Source organism: Ooceraea biroi, chromosome 2 (assembly GCF_003672135.1).
Source record: "Ooceraea biroi isolate clonal line C1 chromosome 2, Obir_v5.4, whole genome shotgun sequence".
Lineage (NCBI taxonomy): Eukaryota > Metazoa > Arthropoda > Insecta > Hymenoptera > Formicidae > Ooceraea > Ooceraea biroi.
This window is the reverse complement of record NC_039507.1, coordinates 17,803,050-17,818,478: the sequence shown is the minus strand read 5'-3', so window position 1 is coordinate 17,818,478 and position 15,429 is coordinate 17,803,050. Positions and strand designations below refer to the sequence as shown.

Genomic DNA, 15,429 nt, shown 5'->3' with positions numbered 1-15,429 from the left:
AATTACTGCATGCATTTTGACGATTATTGAATGAGCAATCGCAAAAAATTCCATTAATTCGTAACAAGTTTAATATACTCTATATTGCTCTCTTCTTTCTTTTCGATCCATGACAGAATAGATTATGTTATATTACCAGTGGAGAGGGAGACGTGTATTTCACGAAACATTTTATCCAATAAATGTTTATATTAATTCTCGTGAAATTTGAAAAAGTGGCACGGCATTCGCGTGACGTATCTCCGGGGACGCGTTCGAATAACAACATACTTTTATGAAATATTATCGAACATAACTTCCCGCGCATCCGCGTTTAAAAAGCATCAAAATGCTCATCAAATGAAGGCATCCGCGCAACCTCCCGTTTTATTGTCGCCATCTGCTTACGGGCAATCGGGAAGCCTTTTTGACACACAGATTTTAATGCGATTTTAACGGAGGTCAATAAATCTGTTAACCGCGCGCAGACCCAGCCCGACAGTCTCAGAATTCGTTCTTCTAATCGGAGGGAATGCATACGCGGCGAGGATCACGGGGTGTCGCCTCAGGGTCAATACGCGTTACTTGACGGAGAGTTTCGTGAAAAAAAAAGACGAGACAGCGAGAAAGAAGCATAGAAAGAGAAAAAGGGAGAGAGAGAGAGAGGGAGAGCGAGTGACAAAGAGTGAGAAAACGAGATGGTACGTCTTTCTAACCGGGCGCCTAGCGCACATCCTCATTTAAATGAAATAAATCTTGTTACGAGTAATTTTCGTCCGGTCGGCGGGCCCGAGACGGTAAAGAGAGGAGATGGAAAGGCCTTTTAAGCCGGTGCCCGGGCGATGCGAGACAAATGGATTTCGCTCCGTCACCCGAGGACCCCCCTCGCAACAATGAATGTGCTCTTGCGTGCCGCATTCAGGCGTTGCGTATTCTTACGTTTAGACAAAACCCCGTTCCACATTTAATATCCGCTGGCTGTCCGAGGATGTTTGCATTGTTCAAGATAAAGACGGACACGCCTGTACCGCCGGGCACCTGAAATCGATCTCGCGGATAAGTGTACACTCCGGGACTTCTTTGAAAGCGACTATCCAGTAGTACGAGTCTCGTGTGTACAGCCAGCCAGCCAGCTCAAGATTCCTTTGACATCGAAGGACGAAAATCTGGTTTTATCTCGAGGGTACGCTATCAAGAGTCGGCAATACGATGTGGCGGCGTTGTGTTGCGCACGCATGAGAGGCTCGCGATTTTCAAAGCTTCGAGTTTAAAATGTTCTTCCGTGAAGTGAATCGATCGCTGATGCGCTGCCCTATTGGTGAGAAGCGTCCCTTCTTTAGGACGCGACTTTAGAAGCGCAATCTACTGCAGTATACCCTGCGGTAGTTTTACAAATTCCGGCATTCTTGCATATTAACGAATCCCGTTCTGAAGCAACGCGTTCTCACAATCGCGGGTGTACCTTGCTCCGTTATGGCGTTGCCTACGTACCGCGTAAGCCTGCCTGAATTTTCACAAGAGAGATATAAAAGTGGAAACATCACGAAGATGATACTATCGGGTCGTTCTTCTTGGAAGCTCGCGTGCCTGTTTGCGGTTGGCACGAGTTACCAGCAGCTCCTCGTTTTGCACGAGGCACGTATCGGAATAAGGTATTAATTTGATGCGGTTGATAGCCACGCAAAAAGCATAATCAGCGGTGGAGAACACGATCGTATCGTATTTTAAGGGTAGCTTTTGTATCGAAGCGCACGATGCGCGAGCAACTCTATCGCTAGGAGAGCTGATATTATCTGAAAGTGAAATCCATACCGCATAAATTTCGGATTAAAGGCGTCAATGCGCTCGAGAGGAACGGCGGCGGCACGGTGCAATGCTATAAATGTCATAAATAACTTAAATAACGAGATGTGGGAGATAGTAGCGTAATAGTTAATCAGTTCAATAGAACTCACAAGGAGTCCATGAAAGTCGCCGATATAATCGTATTAACGAGCAATTGGCATAAGATGGTAACAAGCACCTATAAATCCAATATGTTTTTTCTCTGTTACGTAACCGCATTATGGACCGAGTCGGGCGCGGATATCGTTGTGGTAATTCATAGGCTCGACGTGTGGTGTCCATTGCGTGACAACATGTCGATTATTTGGAGCGTGAAACCGTAAGACAGGAGCTGGACAATATATGCAGAGTGGTCGCGAATATATATTTTGATTAATAGCACATAAAACAATTTATGTATCCGTCCAGTAACGTTTCCGGTTACACTGGAATTGATCCACTGTATTTTGTAAATCTCGCGTTATGTAACATTTTTTTGCAGTAAAACGTATTATACTCGTGACAGATATTTCCTCTGATCAAAATGCATGACAACATATAACAAATGTGCTACATTTTGAGAAAAATAGCATCCAAGTGCTTAAAATAATTATAAGTGTTCTTATAATTCAAAAGGAGCGTATTTTAAGCATCTCGTTACAACATCCGAACATTTTTATCAATGCGGAACTTCTTCCGAAAAATAACAAAAAGTAACTTTCACGGAAAAACCTTTTAAACACCCTAGAATCCCTTTTTCGTCTGACGCGTTCTACGTCTTTCTTGCGCAATTCAATTTATACGCTTTTTTCTGAGAGTCCGCGCCTTTGTTCGTCGATCCTGACTGGTAGTGCATCCTGCGCGAGGAAGCAAACGGTGCAATGAAAAAAGGAGAGAAGCGCGAAGTCGGATAAGCTCTTCTCCTCGGGAACGGAGAGCTCACACTTTGTTATTTCGTTTTGCGCGCGTTCATTTCGCCCGGGTGTCCGAGGACCGTACATCCTCGACATCCGGCATGCGAACGGTTCTTCCACCACGGGGTTCGTTGAACGCCATACCGTATTTCCTGTATATTTTCGCGGACGTTTCACGGGACAGGCGTGCGGATCGTAGAACGTGATAGGTCTCGTGCAGTAATAACGGGTATGCTCGTAGCATATTTAAATTAACGGTAGAGTCGTTTTCCCTCTTTCGCGTTTGTAGATTGGGATAGATACGTCTCAATTATTCTCAAAACCATGTGCTTTCGCGGAAGCTTACATGAAATAGAACGTTAATAAACGTTTAAAGAAAGATTTCTCAATTACGCAATTATTTCTTTAAATTAAATTTTTCTATGAAATGAGTAATTAAAAAATTAAAACGTGTGTGTGTGTGTGTGTGTGTGTGTTGTAAAACATATTATCTCACATTACAAATAAAATGTGATTAATTTCTAAAAGTACAAAGTAAATTGTATAATGCAAGCGGCGCGGGCGTAATGCGTTTATAAACAGCAAGGAAATGTCTCTTTTCCCGTGCTCGTTTATGTATACATTCCATTGTATTAGTGATGAGGACAGAATCCAGATTCGTGACTCATTATTTTATTCTGACGGGTTATATTGGTACCGACTACTCGCGACGATTCATTGGGCGCCATTACACATTTGCTATATAATTTTGTAGAGGTTTTACGGGACGGCCATTAGATTTAGGTGCGCGATATATTTCACGGGCGGGCGAAAAATGACGCAGCGAGTGAAGTTCGTTGCCGAGTGGATTGCAGCAAACCCTGCTTGAAACAAATGTGATCGATGGTCCATTTGCGATACGTCGTTCTACGTCGGGCAAAATCGAGATAATATTATAGTTGAACGACGCATTCATGCATTAAAACTGACGTATCTTAATTACACGTTTATTATGTACAGGCCCGCAAACTAATTTCGATACTTAATCAAGTTCGATTTACGAGTACATTCACGCGAGCGTAATGCTCCTAATTTCCACTCAAAAGTTATATAAATTTTGATATAATATTTTATATACTTTTTACTATTTATTTTATTTCTCTTGTCAACATTGGCAAAATTGTAATTGCCTCTTAAATCATTTTAAATCTCTCTATAAATTACTGGTTCTCTTTTAAAATTTAAAAACTACATTTACGTTGGCAAATACATTTTGTAAGTAGTCATTTAGTATTAAACGACGAAAAAAATTATTATTATTTACATTCGGTGAAATCTCCCACTGTGAAATTTGTCCGCGGTTTTTCCATCGTTCGCGTACAAAGAGCACCGAAACCATTTGAAAGCGCCACACCCCACGGTAAATGCTATCGGAGGGCGGCTCTATTCTTTTAGGCCACGGAGTTCTTACGATCGAAAGTAAACATCTAAGCACTCTACAAACGTACCCGAAACTGTATGAAGCGGGGGCGAACGGCCGGGAGATTTCTACTGCCTCAAAAGCGCGCCTCTGCTGCTCTCGTTCGCTTTAAAAAGGGTCTCGAGGAACCCTCTTCAAGTTCCGTCGGTCTTTTATGGTGACAAAGTGGATCGATCTCGTCAGTGTCTGCTCGCTCGTCCTGCCACTGGATATCGCGCGCGAAGGCCCAGATTCTGACGCTCAATCCTCCAAAACTTTTCACTCACGGTTTCGCATCGTACCAAGTTTTGTTTTTCTTTCCCCTGCTTACCCTAATCCAGCCGGATATTAACGGTATATTCCGGTACAGTCTGATTATCGCGTTATATCGAGATCAAGGGAAGAGCAGCTTCTTGATGAATTAAATTTTCGGGAATAATCGGATCAAAGGAGAAGGATAGTCTTGTAAGATCCGCGGCTCTCTTGTCTCTAATTTGAATTTGAAAATATATTAAAATAAATACGTTGTCGCAGCGACTAGTTATTATTTCTCAAAAGTCCCTCTGTTTTGCATTGGGCAACCGGCGCGTACCGACGCCCAAATATCTTTCGAAAAATTGTCTGAAAATTCCGCTGCGCGCGAAATGAAACCCGATAATAGGATTTTTACAACTATATTCGAGGGACGCGTCTCATGACAGTGCTGCGCATTTGCATACTTTGCGAAATTATAACGCGAGACTCGTTTTAATGTCTCGCATAATACTGCGGTTATGGTGTACAGCTAATGGTCGCCTATGGTGTGGAAAGTCGAGAGGAGCATTACATTCGGAGCGGTAAGAGTTTATCGAGTATTCGAAAGGTATGGGCTACGCAGATAAAAGTGCAAATACCTGTACACGAAAGTAGATGCTCTCCGAATATGCAATATCGTACGTTTATTCTGGAAATGGTACCAGAAATTCTTCTCGGTCGCAAATTCGCTCAAAATATTTTGCTCTTATCGCGCTTTTGCGCTTAATAACCGATAATTTCGATCTTTCGGTATACGTCATTTTCAACGATAACGCGCATGGCAATCTCGTACTACACCCGATATTTTGCCGAAAATCCTCTCCCCCGCCGTCCGCGAGGATGCACTTTTCGGCACGCTTTCCAAATTTCGCACCGGATAAGTACCTGCGCGATTCCCACATATAGCGTGTTGTTTGATTGTACTTGCACGTAATTTCTGCGTGCAACCAGGCATTACCTTGAAAAGCGCTCATTACGTCTTCTTTCTCAGACGCGTATTTGCACGCCATTCTAACGAGTCCCGGCCACGTTCTCGCCTCAAAAGAATCATATTGCAAACCGCCAAGGGGCTTAAGGCCTATTTAAAAGGAACGTGTTTTTGTACGGGGTATCGTTACGATATCGCGTCGATGTCGTTTCAGAATCGTATTCTTAGAAGGGGGACGGAACAGAAGTGGGAACAGTAACGTAGAAATGCGGTAGTTGTGCTAAGATCCTTATGACAATATTCTTATCGCGACGAGAATATTCAAAATAATCATGATACCTATTAAACAATTTATTAATCAATTAAACAATTTTTCTATCAAATAGACAGTATTATTCTTAACGTAACAGCAGAAACAGGAAACTTTCTCTGACAGAATAATTTTTTAATCCAGTTTCGATATCAAGCTACCTCAACGATGTCATGTGCGATAATGATCGCACACGATATTTCTAGAAAATTATCTTTTTTCAGCGTTTAAATCTGTGTGTGCTTGATAGGCCGTTGACCGACCAATCAACCGATCGATCAACCAACCGTCCAACCGACCGACCGACCGATCGACGGATCGACGGATCGGCTATTATTTCAGATTCGAAAATTGCGCTTGGGCTCGTAGTCGCGGCGCGACGCCGCGCGTTGATTCGCGTTTCCCGCCGCGTCGTAATTGATCTCGAAGTCCCGCGGACGGAATAAACTTCTCCTCCCGGGTAGAAAGCTAATGCGTTATAACGACGAGCGAGCGAGCAAGGCTCTACGCGCACGAAATCAGATGTTAATGGCGTTTCCGTGCTAGGTGAATTACACAGCCACCCGTCGCAATTGCAGACGTCGCGTATCGCGTACGTGTGCGTCGTGCTTAACAGCTCGCGCGGCGGGACGCGGCGAATTTGCGTCGCCCCGCGTCGCGGCGGAGCGAAATTTCGCCGCGAAACTGCGGCCAATGTAAACCCCGCTCGACTCGCTGCGACTGCATTAGCGCTGGCCGACGGAAGCGCGCCACTCTATCTCCGCTCTTTTCAGCTTCGGAGAACCGCGGCCGAAGCCCGACGGCAATGCCCGCCGTCTGCACGGACGGAGGCCCCGCGTCAAAATCGTGCCGATAAACTCGAGTAGACGCGTCTGGCATGCGTGTGCCGTGGACGCACTTGAAACGCGCCAAATCGACAGCGGCTCAAATCCGAGCGCGCTTTCTGTGCGCGCTTCTACTCCGCCTACTTTAGCGGCGCGTTACTGGTACACGGCTGGCATGTATCAGTTTCAGATCAATGAAGATTAAATGGACAACATGGTCTTTCGAGATTGCGTGTACGCGTTTTGAGGGAGGGCGAACGAACGAGAGAATGAGAGGAAGTTTAAATGGGAAACCATTATATGCGAGATCGGAATAACGTTTATTCGAGTCTCAGGGAATGTGCGACAACAAAATATCATTTATGTTGCTCTCGATGATTGGAGTTAATTAAACTGTTATGAGAAACGTTGCGCATTTGTTTATTGAAATTGAGACGTACGAGAATGTAATTCGGAGAAGAATACGACGTGGAAATGATCCTCAAGTAATGCAGAGATATATTGCGCAAGTAAATGCTAAATTAAATTAGCAAAATGTAATAAGTAATTTTTCATGTATGATATAATCCAGACGTGTTCATAATGTATCTTACAATTGATTAAGAAACAATCATAGATCATGCGCTTTTAAATCTTAACGCAGAGTTAAGTAAAGAAACCTCGATAAAATAAATCTCGATTATCGGAAAACCGTGTCAAGAATTTTTCACTCTGCTGTCTACCGATAAATACTTATGAAAATCTAGTTTACCCATAAAGTCGTCACATCCATTTATTGTCATATCGCAATGAACTTAAATGTCCGTCTCACTGTTCACAAAACAAAAATCAACTCAATTTAGAACAGCAGTATTAAATAACTTTATCGAACTGTTGTAGAGAGGTCGATGTGTTTGCGCATATCACGGAAGCTCACCGTGCTCGAGGAGCTTGCGGATGCAGGAGTCACACGACACGTCGCAGCTGCGCTCCGAAACGCGACTCCGAAACCACGTGCGGTTGTCCGGAGTCTCCCCGAGTCTCGCAAATATGTAATTAACCTCTCGATTAAGATGGACGCCGCGGGAAAAAATCTGCGTGGGACTGCGTGACAAGACACGCAGTTGACACGCAGCTACCTGCGCCATCAAATTCCGGCGTGAAGCGCGAGCGCGCGCCGCTCAACCTCAAAAACTCGCTCGCGCACCGATCGACAGCAATTCCGCGCGTCGCCGGGATACTTTTCAGTCTGTTCGCGAACGACTCACTCCGTGACGCGGATTCCTCCATAGGATCACCATAGGGGCTACTCACCGATCGAGCCGGCGATGTCACTTTTCCCGCCGCGCGAGTTCGAACGCTCCTGCAGCCCGACAGCCGGATCGGATCGGATCGATGGACAGAGAAATCCAGACGGAACGAGTGAGAACGAATGACGGACCGAGAGGGAGACGGAGGAAGCTCCGATCACCACCTCGTCATTTCGCGAGCGGCCCCGTCGAGCGAGTGAAAAACCAGCGAACCCACCGCGCCTCGTCGCTCGAGCCTGATAAGGGGAGAAGAACCTGCCGCGCTCGTGCGTACGACCGTACAGCTCGGTGTCTCGCGCTCAACTGGTCTCCGCTCGTTGGCGCGGATTTCTCGCCGGCCAATCGGCGTCGAGACTGCGCGGCGCGCCGCGCCGCGTGTTGTACACCGCGCCTTAGGTTTAACCCCTCGGTCGGAGGGGGACCGTCGTTCGCTCCCCTCTCTCTCTCTCGCGCTCGCACGTACTTGTGCGAGCGAGCGGGGGTCGTTGGCACGGCGCGGGGCGGGAGGGAGGGCGCGCGTCGCGCGTCACCTCCTCAGGTGCGAATCTCAAGACGAATTTGAATTCGGCTTCTCGCGCGGTTAATTCGCGCATCCGCGCGTCACCGTGTAAGCTCGACGTTTGTTTAACCCCCGAGATTAGCGCGCGTGCGATCGCGCCGGAAACGGGGCGCCGGGGGAGGGAGGGGTTGCAAGACGATACGCGCGCCCGTCAGAAAGGGTGAAAGATCGGAGGAAGGATGCGATGCTCGCATGAAACAGAATGGATTAAATTCAGCTTGTTCCCTTGACGTTGATCTACAGGTTTAAGGCCGTTTCCATGTAAGGCTCGAGTCGAGTTTAAGAGCGCAGGCTGTAAACCGTTGTTTCCTTGCAGAAATGCGTTGCCATGGCCACGGCTCGAGTATTCTTCGTGCGAGACGTTGCCTACATTTTTTATTTGTCCGTGGTAGTATAACTTGGTGTATTTCGTGGGTCCGCGACCACGACAGCGTCGTATTCAAAAAAGAAATACTATATATTTAGCGGTGGCGAGTCAGCCGGTATTACAAATTGTAGTTTAAGATCACCCCCTTACGTTTTCCCCTTACGAAATAATAAACTCGCAGTCCCGCGCAATCTTCGCGAGTCACTTTATGTGGCTAGGATTCCGGGCGCATAAAGAGCGTACTCTACGACGTCGCGGAATTTGCGCGCCGGTAAACACGAGGATGTAAAAAATATAGAATATATTTCATTCGCGTGTAGTGGTATTTATCGCGCGCCACGACCGCATACATACTTATCGTCTCCCCTCGCTCCCGTTCGTCCCGTCGGTGGTTGTTCTCTTGCACCCCTCTCTCTCTTTCTCTCTCTTGTTACCTTCCCTGATAATTCCACCGAGGGTTGAACATAATGCTTTTTTCACCCCGCCTTCGGCGCGCCGCGACAGGCTCTAATATCTGTACGCAACCCTCCCGCCCCGAGTGATGCGAATTTTTCCTGGAAACGACTTTCCATTCGGCCGCACGAATCCACGAGATATCCCCCAAGGCGCCCGCCCGCGAATTATATCCGAGTACCCCGGGTAATCCCGTTGGGAATCGTATTGCATAATGTTAAGAAAACGCGGTAAAAGCCCCGGCTATACGTTTCTTCGATGCATTCCCGCCCGGTAATAGCGCCTCATCGTTGCGACACGCTCTTTCTTGCCCATCATCTGCTTCCGCTGATGTAATTTCATTCGAGCCAGCTTCCATTCCGAGCACGCTTGGTGGTACGCAACCCGCCGCGAAATTTTAAATGGCTCACAGCGATACAAACCTGAAACAAAGTGTTGACGCAATCCGGATAGTCGAAGGTAGGCGTGAAGAAAATTGGCTAGTTGATTTGATTGCACACTTTACTAAAATTAAGAAAAGAAACAAGTAATTCCGTAGTAAATTAATCGAGGCAGCAGGCTTGACAAATATCATGTGATGTGTCGTGTACGGGCGAGATTTTCGTGCCCCGGCCCCTTGAATGACGCTGAGGGAGGTCGCTCTTCGAAGATCTTGTTCGTTCAACGCCTGTAAAGAAACTGTTGGGATAATTCCTGAAAGAAGTGGTTAAGAGAACGCTCGAAGAACGTTACCACCTCAGTTATTAGAGGCACCGTAAAGCGGCTGACTAAGAAATCAGCGAGTGAGCTGCTCCAGAGAGCACACGTCCATGTAATGGATGAAGCTGCAAGAGTCCACAAGAACTCTGTCACCCGAAGGCAACCTCTGTTAGTAACGAGTCGGCTTTGATTCTTTCACCTAAAATAGTGAGGTTAAAATAGTCGGCTAAGACTACAACACCCGAGATAAATCGGGCTAGATACAGAGACGTAACGACTCTCTCACCCGAAGGCTAGTGACTAGAAAACTCGACAAGCGCTTGTCCACCCGAAGGCTGTCTAGGTTATTCGAGTGTCCGCTCAGTGGCAGAAGCCCTTATCTCTCTTTCGTCACCGCTGGGCGTTTCAGATGAACCCGTCTCTCGTTGGTCGTCCACTCGAACTCGCCTTGTCTCACAAAGAACCACACAAAGCTTTTCGCAAGCGATTTGCTGCGCAGAGATCGCAGAGATTGCGAGGTAAGAAGAAGACTGCCGCGCCACCGCCGCTCTCCGCTCGCTCTTGTATTACTCCGCCGACGGTCCGCCGACGGTCGCGCAGTACCGCTGCGGCCGGTCATTTCGAAAAGACCGCTAATCCGCAACACAAAGAAAAACTTAGGAGAAAACGTTCAACAGCGTGCTCTTTGAAACACTTGCTCCCGACGACTTAACGTACCGCGCGCGAACCCGTTATCGGGTATAACAAAGCGCGGAGATGAGACAACGACGACAGTTAAACTCGCGCGAAGTTCCGCGGTGGAGTCCGCGCGACTACGAAGCGTTATAGGTATCGAGCGAACTCACGCGCGGTGCTCGATAACTTCCGCTCGCACGCTGAAACACATTCCGCGCATAGCAAAAAGTAAGACACCGGGCGCAGACACCCCGGAATGCAGCGCGCCACCCTCGCGCTGGTGCAAGCAGCCCGGCGTCGTCGCGCCCTCGTTTCCGACAAAGATTCCCCGACGCATCCCCGAGCTTTTACCTGCGCCAAGAGGATTTGAGTAAGTTCTTAACGAGCGGGAGTGTGGTCGCCGTTATCTGGCCGGGCCGGAATGGTGCTAATACGGCCGCGTGCGTCCATTTCTCGTGCCCGATAGACCGCCCCGCATGGCCTGCAGTCGGCGTGGCTTATCAGATCGCCGAAATAGAGTTTTAGATTAGATTCACAGAGACCGGTTCGCGCGGACGCCGGGGCCGGCCCGTGCATAAGGACTTTTTAATGTATTCGCCGTTAAGAACTCGATTCAAACTCCCTAAACGAGTTACGGCGAAGTTGCTCCCTCTCCCTCGCGCGCGCGCACACCCGCGGACGGTCTCTTTTGGACCGCTTCTTTCCCCTTATCGGCCCATCTCGCGCTTCCTGTTCTCTTTCTCTCCACGTGTTACCTCTCTTGGCCGCTCCCCCGTAAAAAGAGGCACCGGAAGCCATCGCGAATCAACCGGCCGTTGTCGCCGACTCGGGGCGCTCTTAAAGCCTTTCGGCGCGGGATGCTGCGTCCGCTCGTTAAAGGGACCGCGAGTTTATCTCCGATAAACCGTTGAAGGGAAAAAAGCTCACGACACGAGTCAATAGTGTTACAATGAAATTTCGGGATCGACTCGCCGCGTGGTGAGATGAGATAGAAAGTATCACATTATGGAAATGTTGCACTCGCATAATTTTGTTTACATATTCCTAAATGTTTGCATAAGTTATGCTAAAAATGAATATCATATAGAAAGGAATAGTAATGCGAATAATATGGAGTAATATTTTCAGAGTCTTGCGAAATCCACGTGAGAAGAGAATTTAATGGAAATTTGTGTAATAAGTATGTATACAGGTGAAAAATTTGTGTTAAATTTAACAGATATCACATGTCCCAAACGGTCCACATAAACGTTTTTGTTAATTTAACATAATATGGATATGTTAAATGGTGACACTAATATTATGTTAATATTTTAACCCAAAATGAATGCAAACTGCGAAGTAATTTGAAATAAATTTTATGTAAAATCAACATATTTTTAATGATAAAATTAACTCGAAAAAAAAGTTAGTTTTACATACATCTTTACTCTCAACATAGTTTTCTGTAAAGTTTAACAGATAAAACTTGTCACTAATAATACGGAACATATCTATTGTGTAAAATTAAAAATAGGTGCACAATGTGTAATTTTTACACTTTTTTTTAGTTGTTTTAAAAATTTAACACTTAAGTTGAATTAACACAACAGCAACATGTTAAATTAACACATGAATGTGTTAAATATTTAACACAAAAATGTTAACCAGAATATTTTTTAACAAGAAAACACAAATTTTCCAACTGTGTATATACATTTACTATGAATATTACGAATATTTCAATAATTAGGTTTGCTCCAAGTTGAATAATTAGTATTTTTATAGTTTTATAGTTATTAGTTTTATAATTATTATTATAGTTATTAATTTTATAATTATTAGTTATTAGTATTTTTATAGTGCAACAATTTCAAAAGTAGCGTTCTTGAATGAAAGAAGGACGTTTCAATTTGTTACATAATTATCCATAATTACCCATAATATGAGCACAATTTCAAATTTGTCATACGTAAAACCGGTTTCTCGCTGAGTGTGTATATATCGATTATAGCAACTGCAATCGATTTGCATTCCTGCGGGGCGACGCTTCGCTTCGTCGAAATGCATTTCTGTAAGGAAAAGTCGGAACGCCGACGATTCATATTTCGCGTTAAAAATGAGTTTGCGTCGCGGAGAAGAATTTCCCACCGTTTCCGATCCGTTTGCGAGTAAAGAGCTCGAGCGTGTCCTGTAAACGCGACATGATTGGCCGTCCCGACATTTTGCATTTGAAGAATGTAAAATATAGCTGACGGTTATTCTGTATCGCGGCGTAACAAATATGTACGCATTAAGGGGAGAGAGAGCGCTCGTTTTTGGCGCTACAAAACGTCCTCTGATAACGGATCGTACAGCGATTCATGTGAAACGTTTGTCAAACGTGCCGCATATTCGTTTTGATTCTCGCTCGCGATATTTCTTTTCGCCACCGTGTTTGCTCTGCACGATTATTAATCGCACCGTCCGTTAAAATTAAAATTGGTATTGGATTCTGTGAAACGCCAATTTTCATCGAGAGGATATGATCACAACATAGCGGAACAGGATGAACGCTTTCGAGTCACAATCATATAAAAGTATAATATGTAATTTTATCAGATAAAATGTTACAATACAATATATCGTTTTGTAAATGTTTTATTCTGCACATTTTTCCGGTGTTTCTTTTACAGGGAAAGTAATGAGAGACATCAAATAATACAAAAATTACATGAAATTATCCATAAAAGGATGATTCTTTGTTTCTTCTCTTCCCACTACTGCAACCGATTTTTGTCCATGGCCGGAACCGATTGCGGATTCTTCTTTGTCAAACCTGCGCGGATACGAGCGACCGGTAAACCGTATACGCGGACAAAAACAGAGCAACTGCCCCGCCGCCGTCTCGATCGGATAAGGCCCGAGCGTATTTCGCCTCGGGACGTCGCGATCCATTTCCTGCGCGCGGCTTAAGCGTTGCCGATCTCTCTGCCGTGACCTTATTTCGCAGAGACGAGACGGCAGGAAGCGGAGGAGCAGAAGGGAGGAGAAAGGAGAGGAAGAAGCGGGAGACCAACGCCGACGAGGAGGACGGAGAGACTCCGCGCGCCCTTCGCCGAGCCGTGACACGACAGAAGCGACCGGGAGAGTCGTTGAAACCGACGATCCCGTCACCTCGCCGATCGTCACGATCCCGCCAAGGCCCTTTGACGATCGGGCGGAGAAAAAAGCTACGAGAGCGAGGAGGCGACCTCACCGAGAAGGGGACTGGAAACGCTCGGCCATTGATATAACGAACGTGACCGGCGCGCCTCCGACGCTATTATTCGCACCTCGAGAAAGGCGCGAGTGCCGTCCCACGCGTCCGTTCGCGATAAATCGACGTTAAGTCGAAATTACGATCGTATCGGCCGCTCGGTAGCGATGGTGCGTGCCCGAGCAAACCGCGCGCGGCTTATAAGTCCCGCACGGGGCACCATCTGGAATCGTGGCGGACGATCGCGCGTCATGTAGCTACACGCACGCCCTTGTATCGATGATAATTGCGAGCCGAGAGCGAGACGACCATCCGCCCGCTTTTTCTTTTCACGCGCCACTCGCTGCCCCTCGGACGCGGCGGATGCGTACGTCGTACGCCGTTTTATTTCGCGTGACACGGCCGTCCCGTGTCGAGATCGCGCGTGAGCGCCGAGCCCCGCTCGCGATGATTATTCCGAACAGCCTGCTAAACGACGGTACTTTCTGGAAACGAGATGTTCTGGATGCGGATGTCTTGGAAAAGATATTGTGCTTTGAATATTCTGCAGCGATTGCGAGATCAGTCATCCTTGTCGTGAAAGATTTATTATCGACTTTTATATATTGCACTTGACACCGTTTTAATCGATCGCTTTGTAAAAATGTGTTTGGAACAGAATTTTCTTCAACAAGAAAACGCCCTCCCCCCCGAATCTTCGGTTATTTGCGATATTTTTCATGAGGCTCTGTACGTCTTTACTCGGCGTTTTGCATTTGATATTTTTTTACTGTTACTTGCAAGATTAGATTTGGAAACTGCAATGCTTCTTTGTTATGAAAATCGAATAAAAGTCGCGATGGTAGCATTGACGACGTGTTGTTGCATTTAATATTACAATTATTTAAGATTTCTGGGGCATTATTACATAATTTATTTTATTTTATGTAATTATCATTTTACGTAATTATTTATTAAATATATTACTTACTATTTTCTGTTTCTGTAAAAATGTTATAATGACTGCTTTGTTAGGTGAAATGTAATTAATCAAATCGTCAATATTTAGTAAAAATTATATGTGGAAGAGAAAATATGATAAAATTCCCTCAAGATATTAATGAAATCGTGAATTTTTAGTAACAATTATACGTGAAAGAGAAAATATGATAAAATTCCCTCGTAAACTCTCCGTCGTATAATTCATTTCAGTGGAATAATTACTTACACGCCAATAACTCCACAAAATTAGCTTACGCAATATAAATCAAGTAACGTCTGGTATATAAATATCATATACTCGTCAAACTTATAGCCTAATTAATAAACATGACTGCGTACCGTTAGATTTCACGCTAATAACTGTCTCTGTGACTTTATAAACTCGCGAGATAACGTTCGAACCTTTCTCGCCCGATCATTTCGTCACAGTTATTCTATAAATTATCTACAGAATACATTAATACATTAAGTCTTGATTGGACAAGTATGCATAACTCAGCTACATCGCTTAATGATAACAGCATATTTCAAAACGTAATTATGTATCTAAATCATTTTTAATATTTATCCGAGATTGCTTTCAAAGTTTTCAACATCCTCCATGTGTTCTCCAAACTTTCATTCATTGATGATCGACGCATAAGAAGATTATCTCGAAGAAAGCGATGTTGTACTGGC

General features: G+C 45.3%; 1 long non-coding RNA gene across 1 annotated transcript; it reads right to left on the bottom strand.

Moving 5' to 3' along the window:
* Window positions 1-9,662: 9,662 nt before the first annotated feature.
* On the bottom strand, window positions 9,663-10,435 carry LOC109610971. Its single transcript, XR_002193274.2, has 2 exons — window positions 10,165-10,435; window positions 9,663-10,077 (listed from the first exon to the last, which is right to left on the bottom strand). It is a non-coding gene; the product is annotated as an uncharacterized LOC109610971 (long non-coding RNA).
* Between the last annotated feature and the right edge of the window lie 4,994 nt (window positions 10,436-15,429).